The sequence below is a fragment of the Tenrec ecaudatus genome, chromosome 13 (assembly GCF_050624435.1).
Source record: "Tenrec ecaudatus isolate mTenEca1 chromosome 13, mTenEca1.hap1, whole genome shotgun sequence".
In the NCBI taxonomy this organism is placed as follows: Eukaryota; Metazoa; Chordata; class Mammalia; order Afrosoricida; family Tenrecidae; genus Tenrec; species Tenrec ecaudatus.
In genome coordinates, this window is record NC_134542.1 from 80,089,909 (window position 1) to 80,106,560 (window position 16,652).

Below are 16,652 nucleotides of genomic sequence, written 5' to 3' on the forward strand. Positions count from 1 at the left end.
TAATCCAATATTTTTGGAACCCAAAATAATCATAACTTGCTTTACAATACATAGTTTGAAATTTTTAAGTAGACAAATATAGTCTTAATAATTCAAATTAAAATGTGCCATTTAACTTTGTCAAGAGAAATGTTTTTAAAAGAATTCTTTATTAAAATTAAGATAACTTGGAGCCAGTCCTTTTCTTAACCCTTTCAAAATAAATATTAGCAATAGTAACGCAAGTCATTAGACAAATGATCACTAATGAACTGCTTAAAATATTAATACTTTATTTACCTATGGAAATATCAGTGTCATTGTTTATTTCCAATGAGATACACAAATAAAATACTGTTTGAGTAATGACCACCATTATACAAAATAGCATTAACATTTTTTGCATATTAGTTTGGATGGAATATAAATGCCAAGAATCACATTTTAATCTATAGTTTTCTACTGGACCATTATTAGTAAAATTTGAGATTGTAGAAGTATTGACCCAGTCATATATGTACAGAGGTTGGCCACTGAGTTAATTAAATATGAGTTAATAATATATTATAAGGAAATTATTGTCCTTATTACAGTTATTAGGTAGTTACTCAAATTATAGCTTCAAAGGAATGCAGCGCATGGAGAACTCGGGATTAAATGATGCATTTGAACCTTAGGCCAGCTTTTACTGTAGAGACAGTTTGCTGCTAAGAGAGAAATTGTATGTCATTGGAATTAAATGCTTTTCTGGGGATGGAAGGTTCCAGTTTTTAATGAAATTACTGAGTGTGGTGTAGTGAAATGATTAAAATCTGTATTCCGGGAATGTGGCAGGGAAAAAAAATCAATAAGTGCTGGCACAGCTTTGCTGCTCAACGTGAATCCTGAGAATGAAATAAACTACTACAAAAATAATAATTAAAAACATATCCGCACATTAATTTATTTAGCATTGGTCTCCTGAGACAGCATCTTCACTAATTTTTAGCATACATTTTACTATGTAATGAGCAGCCTTCTTTTCAGATATCCCTATTAGACAGGCGGCATTTCTGCCCTTCCCCCAGTGCATTGCAGTCATTGTGCTTGCACTTATTATGTTACAAATGACCGAGGTAAGGCTGACATTCTCAGTGCATGCAGAAAGACCTAGTCTGCCAAGCTTTTTTTTTCTTCCCCTAATGAAGCAGCTTTGTGAAATCTCCCCATGTGTTAATACTAATGAAGATCCTCCAGCACAATTAAAATCACAGCCAGTGGCTGAAGAGGAACCCTAAAACAATAGCATCTTTTGAGCTTCATTTATCCACAGATCCATATATAAAATCTCTCTAGATGGTCAAATTCTTCTCCCTGAGCCTAATTGTCACGTCATCTTCATCATGAAACTGAAATTATACTATTTTGTTAATTATATAAACTTTGAGAGTTTAATGTGTTCCAGGGAAGAAGCCTGACCTCCACGAAATTCTTAAGGCTACTATCATTTTGGGTGATAAAAGTGTGCCCAAAGTGAAATCTTTTTAACTTAAAAAAAAATTTTTTTTAAGGAAGCTACTCTGGGGGATGGGAAGCAGGAGGGATGGGATGTTATGTAGTGTGTCATGCGTTTAACTTGATTGGTTGCGGGAGAAGGGAACTGGAGGGAAGTTAGTTGGAAGAGGTTCTGGGGATAAGCAAATAGCATACCGCGTGTGTCGTTTAAAGATAGGGCAATGAACTAGTCTTAAACTTGGTTTTAAAAAATGTTCAATTCCTATACAAATTTTAAAATTCTCACAAATTAGAAAAAACTACCCAGAGTTATTTTCATCGTTTTTACATGTAATTTTAAAACTAGTTTTAAACGACTTGTGTTATGAAATTTTTTTCCCCATTTTAACCCAGTTCATAAACATCACAGCCAGTTTAATTAGGCTGTAGATTGTAAAGGCAGAAGTAGCGTTTTATGCCGGGACCATGTTGCGTCCTGTATAATTTTACTTTCGAGTTCTTCATATTCACGAATTCTCGGCATTTTAATTTAGTTTGGCTCGTCGACTTCCACTAAATTCTGCCTTTATGGGCACAAAAGTTTTGGTGAAGGTAGGCTAACCTCCATCGTCTCCAGTTTAACTACAAAAAGAAAAATTAAGTTTTCAATCCCGTGTTCTGCCCTCGCTTCCTTTAAAAAGCACAACAAAACATTTAAGTTTCTTAACTTTTTCCTGGGGAAATGAACGGTGCACACTCAGAGCTCCAGTGTTCTTGGAAGGAAGAAGCAACCCCCTCCCTTGGCTCCTTTAGGAGCTAATAGGTCATTTATTATTGGAACTGCAATGGTATAAACAATTCTCTCTCTTTTTCCCCTTGTTAACAGCAACTTTCATTGTTAGAGAGAGGAGAGCGAGAGAAGCCTTGTTGGTTGACGTCACTTGGTTCATGAAGCCTTCGCCTAGAAGTGAAGCTGCTGAACAAACCTTGAGAAAGAATCATCTCCTGCTTCAATCTGCTGCTGGATAGGAACTAATCAGAGAGAGAGAGGCGGAAGACGGAGCAGGAGCGAGGCAAAGGCGTTCCCAGGCACAAAATCGCCTCCACTCCAACTCGCCTCCGACTTTGCCTACAGCACGAAGCCGAGAAATAAGGAGGTGGCAGGGTTTCCCAAAGCCCCAGGTCGTAACCCGCGCCCATCCGGGGGAGGCACAAACCCCATCCACCGCAACTCTCCATTCGAAAGTAGAGGTGAGTTCGGAACCCCGCGGGGCGTGCGGAGTGCGGGGGCGGAGGGAGCCCCCGGTGCGGTAGCAGCCGGGGAAGCCGCCCGGGGAGGAGCCCCGGCGCCCGGGCGAGCCGAGCCGAGCCGAGCCGCGCTCCTGCCTGCCTGCCTGCCCGGCGCCGCTGTTTGCCCGCGCCGGCCGCCGGCCCCTTTGTTGTGCTGCCGCTGGCGGGGCGGTTCTCAGGGTCCCGGCTGGAGTTTGGGGGAGGAGGGCGCCGAGGGGTGCGGTCCTGGGTGGGAGGGAGGGGGGTGCGGTCTCGGGAGAAGGTAAACTTTATTCCTAGCTGCCCGTGCGGGACTTCGGGCTAGTGGGCTGCCCGTGGCTCCCCGGCTGGTGGCGGCGTGGCCGCCGTGCCTTCGCCCGGTCCGGCTCGGCTGGCTTGGCCCGGCCGGGGGGTGCGTGCGTGCTACGGCCGCCGCCGCCTTTGTGCCGCCCCGGGGCTCCGCGGGCCCTGCTGCCGCCTGCTCGGCCTCGAGCGCGCCGGGCGACGCCAAGTGTTTCGCTTCCCGAAAAGCCTCGGTTGGCACCAGAGCGGCCGCGGTTCCTGCCCTGCGTCCCCCGCCCCGCCGGGGCAGTTTCCCCACGCACCCCATCCCACCCACCCGGTCCTCCTCCTCCTCCTGCCCCTCCCCTCCCCTGCGGCGGCCGGGCTGCGCCGCGGTCCCCCGCGCGCCCCCCGAGCCCCGCCGCGCCGGCCGCCGGGCCAGGTGGGGCGGCCAGGTGGGCCGGGAGCCGCGCGGCGCGGATACCTGGGGTCTGCGCCTCCGTCCGCAGAGCCCGGGGAGCGGGGCTCCCCACTGTCACGTCTGCGCCTGCCCGCCCCGCACTCCTCGGTCGGGAGCAGCCGCCGGCCCCCGACGCGGCGCTCCCGGCGGATCTGGTGGCCGCCCTCCCGGCCTCCCATTGTGGCTGCCCTCCCCGAGGCAGCGCCCGCGCCCCGGGAGTGGGACCGGGAGCGAGCGCGTGCTGGGGGGCAGCGCTGGCCCGCGCCGCGCGCCCTCCGAGTGTGCCTTTGTGTGCCTTCCTTGTCAAGGGGAGCAGCTGCAGCCTCGGCCGAGTCGTCGAAATGTATCCCTTTGTGTATATTACAATATCCTCCATTTTTCCCCCTGTCCTCTAAACAACAAGCGTTTCGCCATCTTGGGCAATCTTTATTCCCAAGTCTCTCTCTCCTTCTTCCTCCTCTTTTTCTTTGAGGGCGAGAGAGACGCCTTGGTAAAGGCAAAAAGTGTGTCTGCATAAGAAGACTCAAAGTTTAAGGAACGAGAAGGGGGCCAGTGACGTCATGTAAAGTTTACAGGAACATTTTCTCCAGTAACCAGAAAAAAAATTAAAATGATTATTTCCCGATTTTGAATGGTTTTGTGACCTACAGGTTTGCGATAAATTGTGCTGCTTATTTACATTCTCTCTTCAGAATGAGCCCTCATACACGGAATGATTTGTTCTAGTAACAGGTGGAAAATTATGTGCCAAAAATGGTGTAAAGTTCTATAGTCGAAGTTGATATTTGCCTCACTTCTTACTACATTAAAAAGCGTTTCAAATACAGCATGCTCCCTTGCTTTTTGCCCCACTTTTCCCTGTTTTTTTTCCCCTTTATTCAGCTTTGTTCAGTTTTATGTGTATGTGGTTTACAGTGTCTGGCTCCCATTTTGTTATTCAATGTTCTGTTTTCCTAAAAACAGTTTACATGTTCAAAATACACAACTGACTTTGTTTAAATGGTTAATTATTGAGAGAAGCTGAAGGTAGATACTCTTAAAGTGTGGTAGGAGATACAAAATGCAAACCTTGACAAATGTAGCTGGTACTGAAAAGGGAGTTCAAAATACCTTGATTTTAAAAGACATTTTACAGCATACGGCTGGATGTTTCCTGTTGGTCTTTATTAAAAGATAAACACATCGTATTCTTTGAACTTGCTTTCCTAAAATAGTTTTCCACCTCACAAAAGTTGGAGTGGTCACATGACCAAACTTAATGCTACACTGACTAGTATATAAATAAGAGCCGATGTAAATTGAATGGAAAAGTGGAATTCCTTCTGTAGTCATTTTCAGTCAGCATATTTACATCTCTTCTAACAAGGACATGAAACTGTCTGTATTTAATTTGCATTCTCTTTGTCTTCGGGGTTGAGGAAAAACATTGACTACAATTAGCTCAAAAAAGCTAATAGAAACAGATCTGCATGCATTGAAAAGGTCGTCTACCACATAACAACTTAGGCTGTGCGTGCTGCCTGTTTTATCTGTTAGTGCAGCCTTTGGTGGTATCTGCTGTTTATCCAGGAATTTGCTTTATGTAAAATGCTGTATAGAAAGGTTGACTGAATTGAATGTCTGTCATTTATGTGAATTGTAGGTAGGTGAAAAATGTTTAAATAGTTAAAAGCACATAGAGCAGATGGTTCTAAATTATACATGCAACAAAGGACTAGAAGATTTGGCAGATTATAAATGGCATGCAACAGAGGATAAGCAGTTTAAGAAAATGGTAGTTAAGTACATTTGATGTCTCACACCTATTGTAAACACTCTCCATGTTATTGTCACAGTGCTGCATAATCAATAATTTAGACAATGTTAAAGTACGTGTATGTTTGAGATAGGAAAAAGGTAAGATCTTTCATGTCTGAGTTGGGTGGTTGAATGCAAAATTATTTTAAGCCTAGGGTGATGTCTTTTTTTTCCCTTCCTTTTTATTTTTTAAGGAAATATATTGCTTTAAAAACAGGAAGTTATTTACAAGAACCTAATATTATTGCATTCCATACAGTGGCTTGGGGAAAAGTAGAAGTAGGAACACCTTTTGAAATACAGAGAATAGTATCTTTACTCTTACACATCTCACATCTGTTGAGTTATAGCAACATTTATGCACTCAAATGTTAAAAATATTATAGAATATTCTTGGAAATTCATTTATTAGAGTACTATTGGCATCATTTACTAAATACATATAAAATGATGAAAGGATATAATTTAATTCTAAATTTTGAGTCTTGCACTTATGATAATGATTTTACTTGATGACTACATAGTTGTATGCTTTTTTAAATGTAAAGATTTTTATGTGGTTTTTGTCTTTCTAGAAGAATTCGGGTATTTAATTATATTTAGCTTTTCCAAAGAAAATGGAATAACAAACTATTCAACTTGACAGGAATTTGTTTTTATTTTTATAAGCCTTCTATTTAAAATGCATATAAGACCGTAATAGAAACCTTGGAATTTTAATTCTGTTGCCCTTTCTTCCATTTCTTTGTTTGCATGTTTATTATAGAACTGCAGTGTAAAGGAGCAGATGTTTTGCCAAACATCCTGATGTGTTGCTTTTTCTTATGGGAGTGCATGACTGTTCCTTCTGATGCATCAACTTGACAGCTGGTTGATTTCATGGAGCTGCTAAGAAGCCATTAGTGGTGTCACTGAATTGAAACAGAACAGTCACTCCCAGCTTGAACTGCAATTGTTCATGTCTTTGTTGCTACTTTTGTGTTACTATACAAGATGTAGAATACCCCAGTTGCAAGAAAGTTCCCATTTTTCTGTCTTAACTTCTTGAATCAGTGAAAGTGCATACTAGAATTTGATTATTTTAGGTTTAAAAATTTCCCACAGAAAGGTATTTTAAGTTGTAGTTCCTGAGTTTGGGGAAGAACTACAGAAAGAAGAAATATAGTTTATCACAAAGTAATAGGTTGATTTTGACCCCTGGTGAAATTATATCATCAAGGTTTAATGATTTTTAATATCCTTGATTTCCTGTGGGATTAATTAAATTACATAGTTATTTTAAGATGTTTTGGAAGATATAAAATTAAGTCTTTTATACCATGAGATTTAAAAAATTGCTTTCATTAATAAATACTAAAATAAATAAATACTGCCTAATATTTTGGTTAAATATTTCTTTAAATTTTTGTTACAGAGTTACTTATTTTCTTAACAACCAGAGGAGACAAAAAATTGCTGAGTAAATAGACAGTTTTGTTTAATTTTCATTTTCCTCTATAAGGATGTCAAGATTCACACAAAGTTTGAAATTATTTCATAATAATAATTTAATGGCTTAAAAATCGAAATGATATATTTATTTTAATAACTTTTAGTACCCCTTTTAGCTCCAACTAGCAAATCTTGGTACCAAAATGATGTCACATCATCCCATTGGTGCCTAAGGGTTTCCTATTTTTCAAATTATTTGCATGGTGCTTTGGAGGGAGAGAGGAAAAGGGGATGGAGGAAAAAAGAATATATTAACAGAAAAGAGCAGTAAAAAATGTGTAAGAAATTCTTAAGATCAGATTTAAACATATAAGGTGGTAGTTTATCACTGTGTTGAGCTCTCTTCTTGTCCTAAGTATTGATATTTAATTTCAAAATCTTAAAGTGCATTGAACATTTAATCAATTCTTGAAAGGATTATAAGGTTTATAAAATTTCAAGTAAAATAGCTTTCCTTTATAAAAAATGTTCAAAATGTGAAATTTATGATTAGGGCATTTAGTTTGTTAAAAAGTTTAATTCTCACAGGACTTTCTACCCAATACAAGCAGATTTTAAATGCTTATGATCTCCCTTTGAATGAGTCTAGAATTAGAACTTCTTGAAATCATAAATTCATGGCGACACAAAATAGGTCATATAAAATGGCTTCAAAAAGTTTGTGGAAAAATGCCCATTATCTTTCAATTCATTTTATCCATGACTTTTCTGAAGCCACTCACATTGGTCAGGCTAAAGCTAAGATTTATATATATGCAGGTCAATTTGAGCTCAGCCGCGTTTAAATAACAGACATACAATATTTTAGAAAATGAATGAAAACAGAAACAAAATCAGACTCACTATTCCCAGAGACTCTGATTCCATTTTTAAGAAGTGGCTTACACATTTGTGCCAAAGCAGAGAGTCATTTAGTGCAGTTGCCAGGTTTTGAAGGTGTGCCTCTAGTTTAAATGTGCCCTAGGGAAGTCAGAACAGGTTTGCCTATGTTAGAGGTAAGCAGCCCTGGTGGCAGAGTGGCTTACAAACTGGGCTGCTAACCTCAAGGTCAGCAGTGTGGAACCACCAAGTGTTGCCTCCGAGGAAAAAGATGAGAATTTCTTCTCTTGTAAATATTTTTAGCCTCAGCAATCCACAGTTTTGTTCTTACAGAGTCACCTTGAGTCGGAATTGGCTTGATGACAGTAAATTTTAGTGTAGGAAAAGGCAGGAAGGAAGCCTTTTCAGTGATTCAAAAGCTGCACGTGTAGCAGGTGAAGGTGATAGCGTTGAAGAGCTCGAGGTGAGCGCAGGTTAGTTCATTTCAAAGGGAAGGCAAATTATGACACACTCCAGGGCCAGATAGGATTTGTTGGGAAGTCAGAAGCTCATAAGTCTGGTGCTGGAAGTTTTTAACCTTGGGATTTTCTGTATACAAAGTATGTAAAATATTAAGTATAAATGACTTAAAAGACTCAAGCTTATTCCATCTTCTAGGCAGCAGGTTTCTTAAAAGAAAGTAATTCTGTACAGAGCCATAAAGAGTTTCATAAGGCCATTCCGAAGTTTTTCTCTTCGCAGTCTTCAACTTTGATCTTATTAACAAATAATATTCGGTTTATATACAATTGCGTGTGGGTTACACAATGTTGGCAACATCTTTCCTGAAGGCAGGAAATTTAAATTACACGGCATTCAAATGTATTTGAATGCCAGTGGATTTTGTGAGAAGCAATAATAAAGATTAAGTTAAAAATATATAATAATTCAGATTTGTGTAAGTTAACATTGAACTTCTTAATAGATTGTATGCAAGACTGAAAATGCAGCTTTTACTGCGCTTATATAAACATTGTATAAGATGAGGCTTTCAAGTTTAGAAAATGAAAATAATACTAATAAGATAATTTCATGTAACTTACAAAAATGTTGACTTGCACTTTTGATGTGCGTGCCTTTCGTTCAAGTGAGCGTTGTCACTATTAGGGGCAGAATCCTAAGATAATTAGAGGAGGCCCTCTGCTAGTGCTGTCTGTGAGCACGTGCCTGTGCGTGGCAGCAAACAGCAGCAGCTAGTGTGGAGGTGATTATTGTACTGCTACTTGGGCTATGTGCAGGCCTGAGTGTGTGTTTTTCTTGTGTTTTCCTTCTTAACACTCGTCCACAGGCATGCGCTCATTAATCAGAGACGCTGCACTCCCGCTGAGGGCAGAGGGGTGCATCAAATTGGCAGTCAGTTTGGTGTAAAGAACGGTGTGCTGAAGCTCCTAACTCGCTGGGACATAAATAAACCTAAGGTCTTTGTATGCAAACCCTGGAGGTTAATGCTGTATAATTCCATGTCCTGTCTTTGTTTTTATGATTGATGTGTTTAAATGTTTGAAGCTTGATGCAAGCCTTGTAGTAGGTCAGGTATGACGACAATCTGATTGGCTGGAGTCAGAGAGCATTAGGTAGCCAGAAGGACTTTTGAGAATGCCGCAGAGATTTTGATCCCTGCTCCCCACAAGATCATTGTCGTATTGCCTGAGCTGTTATAGGAATGGACCGATGATTGACATCTCCGGCTGTGATAATGGACCGAGTGCATGCAATGCCAATAGTTTGGTCCTATTTGTCCAGAAGCTTACTGCTATTTGTAGCCTTAACAGAACTAACATGTAGAACAAGCAAAGCTACTGGGATTTCTCTGTAGAAATAGTGCTGGGATTTGGCTTTAACATGAATTGGATGCATATTCATAATTTAAGAACAGCTGGTTACAGCAAGCACATAGTCATTTGCAAGCTATTATAAACCATTCCACTCACACATGGAGCCTGTGCTTGGTGGATATATAGACGCACGTCCATGTGTGTCTATAGTCCATGATTATTATTGATCGACCTGCATTTAAACTCTGGTCACTGCTGCTCCAGCAGGGCTTCGTTTAAGCAGTGTGTGCAACATCGAGCAGTCTCAATTTTGAATAAAGTAAGTGCGGAATAAAATGAAGATGTTTTGGAGGACCCAAGTGTAAAGAGTCAATGATAACTCACTCATCCTAGGAGTGTATTTATGTTTGGCATAGTTTGCCAAAAAGCAAAGCAAAAACAATAGCCTTACCTTGTATTCACACAGCCATCATAATTCTTGGGGATATCTTTTATGGTTTTGTTCTTAGAAGCAATCTGTGGTTGAAAATAGTATTTAGTTGCAGACCATCGTAAAGAATAACATAAACAATTGATTGTAACTAATTAACCTGTAAAGCAATGTAATACATAGACAAATAGTGGTAGTACTTTTAGCTTTTGAGTGGTGCACGTGAGGAGGGAAAGGGAAATAGGATTTTATCATTGAATTAGAATAATGTTCATCATCCTAAAGCTATGAAACCTGTCTTTATTTTTAGAAGGACGCTAATGAGAGGCTCTTCTGCATCCTGGGTCACACCTACTATCTTATAAATCATCATACCATTTCTTAGGTCGTTGCCAGTAGTTGATGGGGAGGGGAAAAGGAGAAAACCTCGCTAGCTCAAGCTTTCAGTGAGAAGAGTGGAAGGAGAAAAGGTTAAATGTGATTTTATATACCCCAGGCTTTCTGCCCCCATAACAAGGTAGCCTCAGAAACCCACAGGGGGAGTTCTCCCCTGACCTGTAAAGTCTCAGTGAGTTGGAATAAACTTGGCAATGAATTTGGTTTTTGTCTTGACAAGAATTATGACAGGAGTCCTGGTGGGGCAGTGATTAAAATGCACACCTCCTGGCTAACCGGTTGGTCTTCGGAAGCGTTCAGCTGTTTCTTGGGAGAAAGATGAGACCGTCTGCTTTCATGGAGACTTCGAGCCTCGACAACCCTATTGGGCAGTGCGACGCCTTCTATAGATTCAGTATGATTTCCGAATCTCTACAGGACAGCGGGTTTGGGCGGTAAGACACACAGGGATTTTTGTATATGAAAGTAGGTGTGGCTACCTGAGTGCTCTCAGTGATGTGATTATCCTGAGCTTTCCAAACAGCATCGTGTGAAGCGCACGTGTGCATGCCTGTGTCTGTCCCCACACTCGATGATGAAGTAGCTCTCAGCACTTCAAGGTTGACTACTAGTCCTAAGAGTGCATTTTACTCTTTCTTGGCTTCACAAATGACTGGATCTGTTGGTAATATAACAGAATATATGGCCAAATTTAATCTAGCTGATAGTAGGTTGTATTTTTTTCTAAATAATAAATTCAAAGGTTATTAAAGGACAGGTGTTTTAGTTTTGAATTGCATAGGATCATAACTTTATATATACAGTCAGCTTGCTCTTATCCGAGGTCATGTTATATGAGGACACTTTCTTAATTATCCTGTGTCCTTTTCTGCTCTTCCATTCCACAACTGTCCTGTAGTTAGTTCTCAATTTTTGTAGCATTTCATTGTAAATTCCAGATCAATTTGGTTTGCCTGCGACTTTTTTGTCTGTCTCTTTTGTTTCCCATTACGACAGACAGCCCTCTCCTTTCTCCTTGGTTCTGTTCTTGTGTGCTTATTGAAAGAAAGGGTTTTCTTGAGCCTTAATGCAGTAGTTTAAAAACATTGAGCCAAAATCAGAGGGGACATTCCTTTTGTGCCCCTTTTCTCAATTTGTGCAGAGAAGCAGCCTTTTTCCTCCAAGGGAGTATGAAGACTCTAACTAAAGAAAACATTTCTTTTAGATGACTGGGAAAGGGCCAGAGGGGCTGCACTGTCCGTAAGTATATCCGTAAGGACCAAAAGCAGCAACAAAACCCACAGCCTTGTAACAGCAATAGTACTGAGATCTGAAAATGCAACTTACCCTAAAAATAGAGAGTGTGAAATAGGAAGATTGAAAAAAACAACTCAAACACAAATAGAATCATCTTTTACATAATGCCTTGGCCAAGGACAAACCTGAATGGCTAAAGGAATAGGGCGCCAGCTGCCCGGCCTTCTCCTTATTCCATTATTGCTGCATAAAGTGATGGAAGCGGGATCTGTGCGGTCTCTTTATTACCAACATTGCGAGGAACATTTTTTTGTCAGAAGGAAACTTAAAACATTCGTACATCACCCTTTCTGCCATGGCGAGTCTGATGGTAGACTACAGGGGGAAGTGGAACTAGAAGGCCATGGGGTGTCTGGAGGTTAGAGAGAAGTCCTACTATCTTTTCGGGTGTTTACAATGATAGTGTTGTTAAGCCCACTCCTTCCTTTCCTCAGGAAAAGGCTTATTATAACATAAAGCATTGCAGTGCCGTAAGAAGCAGCAAAATCCTTAAAATGTAGACATAGAATATATGTTATAAAATATAAATATATAGACATTTAAACTATAATATATGTTATATATTTCACATTATATATATGTTTCAGAGAACAACCTGAAACTTGTGCCTCCCTGGTTATGGGATGTGAGGGCCCTGTTTGATGTAGTGGTGACAAATGGGGCTGCTAACAGCAAGGTCAGCAGTTCAAAATCACCAAACTCTGTGCTGGAGAAAGATAGGCTATCTACATCTGTCCAGATGCCCAAAGTCATGGGGATTTCTCACCTGCCCTATAGAATCCACTAATTGGAAGTGAGTGAGTGCGATGCGCTGAGAAGTAGGGTCTGGACTGTCACGGTCACTGACAAAGGTCCAATCGCTGGGTTACTGCCGAGCTCCAGGAAGTACCCTGTAAGGGTGGTCAGTGACCACACAACCAAAATGATGCCCTCTAGGAAGGCATTCAAATGTTAAAAGTAAAGGTAGTGGTGAGGGGAAGTATTAATCAGTTGGCACCTTTCGAGTAGTAGCTAGATTTTTCCGATAGTGAGGTATTCTAGCATTAAACTCCTTTGCGTCCTCATTGCTATTCTCAACCGTTTGTGGTGTCAGGAACTCTTATCTGACCCTGGGAGTTTGAAGTTGATGTGTTAGGGAAGGAAGGGCAATGTAAACATAGACAGCGGCTTAGGATAGGGAACAGGTAAGGGATCTTGGTCAGTTATGTAACAGTTCTCTTCTATTACCTTCTCATCGTCAACAGCAAGGAACCAAAGGAAGAGTAACCTCGCTGCCATCATGTGCATTCTAACTCTTGGCGACCCTTGGAGGTCAGAGCAGACCTGCCCCTGTGTGTTTCCGAGAAGCTGCTGTTGCCCAGTCGCAGCCCAACTCAGAACCCACCCCCCCACCAGGGCTTCTTACCCGCCTCCAGCGAGCCTGCTCACAGGTTCCCAAAGGAGCAGCTCACGTGTCTAGGTCATTTCTAGTACGATGTGAGAGACTGAGGAAAGCATACTACAAGAAGCTAAATGGAATGTGATCAGAAGTTCACCTTCTTTCAGTGATGCCATATGACACAGTTCCTTACATTTGACCTTTACAGCGGTGATTTTTAAAAAGGTAACTTATGTGAAATAGGTAACTTTTTGCACCATATTAAAAAGCTCTTACGTTTTTGCTATTTATCATTTAAGATATTGTAGCTGAAGTCCAGCAGCTGCCAACTAAATGTTACATGTGCATATTAGTGCATGTATTTGTAAACTTAGCATCTGATGAGTGAGCAGAGAATCATTCTAGTACCTGTGAGTATAGGCAAAATGTAATTTATCTGCTTCTCTGTTTAGTAATATTATGCCTAAACACTCCATATTAGGCAACACTGATTGGTCCAATACATTGACCATTAAAGCGAGGGCAGGAATGAGGACAACATTCTTGATTAATAACTGGAAACGATTCAGGGTGTTTAGTAGGAAAATATGAAACCTATATGCTTTTTAAAAGTGCCCTGGTGGCACTGTGGGTTAGGTGCTGGGCTGCTAACTGCAAACTTAGGGTTCAACCCCACCAGCCTCCCCGTGGGGAGACTGAGTTTTGGGAACCATATTCAGGGGTGCTTTGATTTGGAATCAACTCAGATGGCAGTGGCTTTTTGTTTCACTTAGTTTATATGGTTTTAAGGAGTTCATAATAGTTTATTTAGGGAGAAACAGTGCCCATATGGTAAAATCTCATCCTATATGATTTTTAACTCATGGAAATTCAGTTATTACTAATAGGAGAGAAATGGACGTTGGAAGGAAAATCAGGTTAAATACCATGCACTCAATGGACTCATGTTCCAGGTGGTATTCACGAATTCACTGTTCTGTCAGGTGCTAGCTTCCTGCATAGCTCTCATGACGTAAGCATCTTACACTATTGTGCGTTTGCTATTGTGCTTTATTTAAACATTTATTAAAAATTGTGTCTACACACACACAATGGCATAAGTGTCATCTCTGGTTATGCTGGCAGTGATGCTGTGTTGGATTCGCTGAGAAACAATCTGTAGGAGTCCAGTGTGGGACCATGTCATAAATAATGTTCAGTTTGCTTAAACGCAGCATGAAGGCCATAGAACCTACTCCTCTCCAGCCCTCCCTCTCACAGGATTAAAAACCCCAGTAAACCCACCTTTATTGTGCAGCCTCGTAGCGATTCTGTAGGACAGAGTAGAACTGCCCTGTGGCTTTCCCAAACTCTCGACCTCATCTTCCTCCCCCACATGCTAAACCTCTACTATTATGAAAGAGGGCACCATGGTTCAGGTTAGTTTACCTATCAACTTTCAGTATTCTATTTCCAAAATGTAATGAGAGGGGAGGGGCAGTGATGTGGAATAAAAAAGGTTTGAAATTGCTGTAAAGCAAGGAGAGACTTGAGCTTAAAACAGCAACTAGAGCAGGTAGCCGGCGAGGGCCGGGGAGGAGGGAAACCTATCTACCTAATAGTTGTTTGGAAATGGAGAAGAAGTTAGGAAAGGGACTTCAGGTCCATTAGTAGATTTTTAAGCAGAAGGGTGACATAGTAGAAAAGTGTTTTAGAGAACTTGGAAGAAATCTGTTGAATGTATACAAAGCAGGAGATATTACAAGAATGAATTGTAGTTTATTGCAGAAATTCCAGTGTTGGGTGGCAGTGACTAGGCTAACAGCAATGTGGGTAACGGACAGGTGGGTAAATATGAGGGACATGATTTAAAGGAATGAGGTTATGCTGCCTTGAGTAGGTTCAGAGATGGTATTTTCTTATGTTCAAATATGTTTAATGTGATCAGAATATGATATAGTTGCACTGACATCAGATGACTATTTTCAGACAATAAGCATGAGAATGAGAGATTGCTATGAGTAACCACTGATCAGTACTTATTCTTTCTAATACACCTTATAGTCTCATGATGAGTTTCACTTAAATTCGTGTTTCAAAAATCATTTACTCCTTTACTGTCGCGCTGTACATAGATGAACATTCCCCCACCCCCAGCTCGCTTGTTTTCATAGAGATCTGTCTTGGCTAGGATGAAACCGCTGCTATGTCTTTATGGGAGCAGAGAGCCTCATCGTTCTCCCAGACTGCTGACCTGGTGGCCAGCAGAGCAGTGCTTACCTAACAGCACACCAGGGCTCCCTAGCAAACCCTCTCGGGCAGTTCTGCTCCACCCTGTGGTGTCATTATGAGGTGGAATCTACTCACCTGCACCCAGGAGAACCCACTGTCAAATACCGGTTTCTAAAAATCACTAAGGCATAAGAGTCAGCATATTTTAAACACATGACAGACATACCAAATTTTTTACAGATCCCAGAGTATTTGTGCATGATGTTTCTTGTCTGCCGTTGTCACTTCTCGTTTTTGCCCTGGTAAAACCTTGTAAATTTTCTTATATCGTGCTGGGGAATTATTTCTGGTAAATCATCCCAGCCCTGTGACTAACTTCCCACAGGGTTATTTGATTTTCCCCTTGTGCCCTATATCTAGGTCTGTGGGCTAGGGTTAGGGTTATGGTTGGAAATGTAGGTATAATTGATTTATTTTTTGCTGTTTGAAATGATGCTGCCGTGAATCTGTCATGCTTGCTTTTCCAGTGGCTTCTCTAGGGTATTACAGATAGAGAATTGTATGTTATGAAAATAAAGACCATTTTGTTTCCTCACTCTCAAGCAACTTAATTTTATTCTTTGGTCTGAAGAATAAAACACAATGAAGTAGGACTTGTACAGTTTAACGGTGTGCATGCTTATCTTTCCTGTTTTATCCTTCACCACTGTTTATCATGTTGGCTCTGGGTTCTTTATCTTTTCTATGTACTAGGGGTACCGAAAAAACTGGAATTCCACCTCTTCTACGCCCAAGCTATGTATTTAATTTTTTTTTTAACAAAACAACCTCATCACCTTCAAAGTACTCTCCATTACACTTCATACATTTTTTCAAATTTGTGACTCCATTTTTGGAAACATTTTTCCAACCCCTCTGTTTGGAAGGCTGACAGCACCTCCTTCGCTTTTTTTCTTCACCTCTTCTAGTCATCAAATCTCTGTCCTTTCAAGTCCCTCTGCATTTGTGGAAGCCAAAGATGTCGTACAGAGCAAGGTCAGGTGAGTAAGGTGTGTGGAGCAAGACAGGCATGCTGTTTTTTGCCAAAAACTGGCACACACAGATGGCTGCGTGAGCAGGTGCATTGTTTTGGTGGCAAAACCAGTCCCCTGTCTGCCACCAATCAGGTTTTGTCACTCACTGTTATGCAATCTTTTCAGACCCTCTAAATAGAAAGCTCGATTAACAGCCCGACCTGGTGGAATGAACTCCAAATGCACCACCAGTCAGCATTTTTGTCCATTTGGGAAGTTGACAGACTTGTTCAGAACAAGTTTTGTCATCAATTGACATTTCTCCTTTTTTGAAATCAGAAAACCACTCATAAACGCCACTGGGTACACTAACTCAGATTGTGTTGGTCAGTGCTCGCCTAGCGGGGAAAAATGTGTACTATAAAAGTTCCGCTCCGCCCAGTGCAATTCTGTTTTGGGGGTACCCCCTCGTATTTTTGCTGCTGGTTTTCTTTTGTTGGTTGGTAACTTGGGAGACCCCAGGTGTTGCAGAGTAGAACTGCTC

General features: G+C 41.2%; 1 protein-coding gene across 9 annotated transcripts in view; it reads left to right on the plus strand.

The window, feature by feature from the left end:
- Positions 1-16,652, plus strand: part of BAZ2B (bromodomain adjacent to zinc finger domain 2B) — a 388,953-nt gene that overhangs the window by 92,652 nt on the left and 279,649 nt on the right. For all 9 annotated transcript variants that reach the window (XM_075529673.1, XM_075529679.1, XM_075529678.1 and 6 more), the window contains one exon: positions 2,339-2,703. The gene's annotated coding sequence lies outside the window, so the exon portion shown is untranslated. The remainder of the gene's footprint in view (positions 1-2,338; positions 2,704-16,652) is intronic.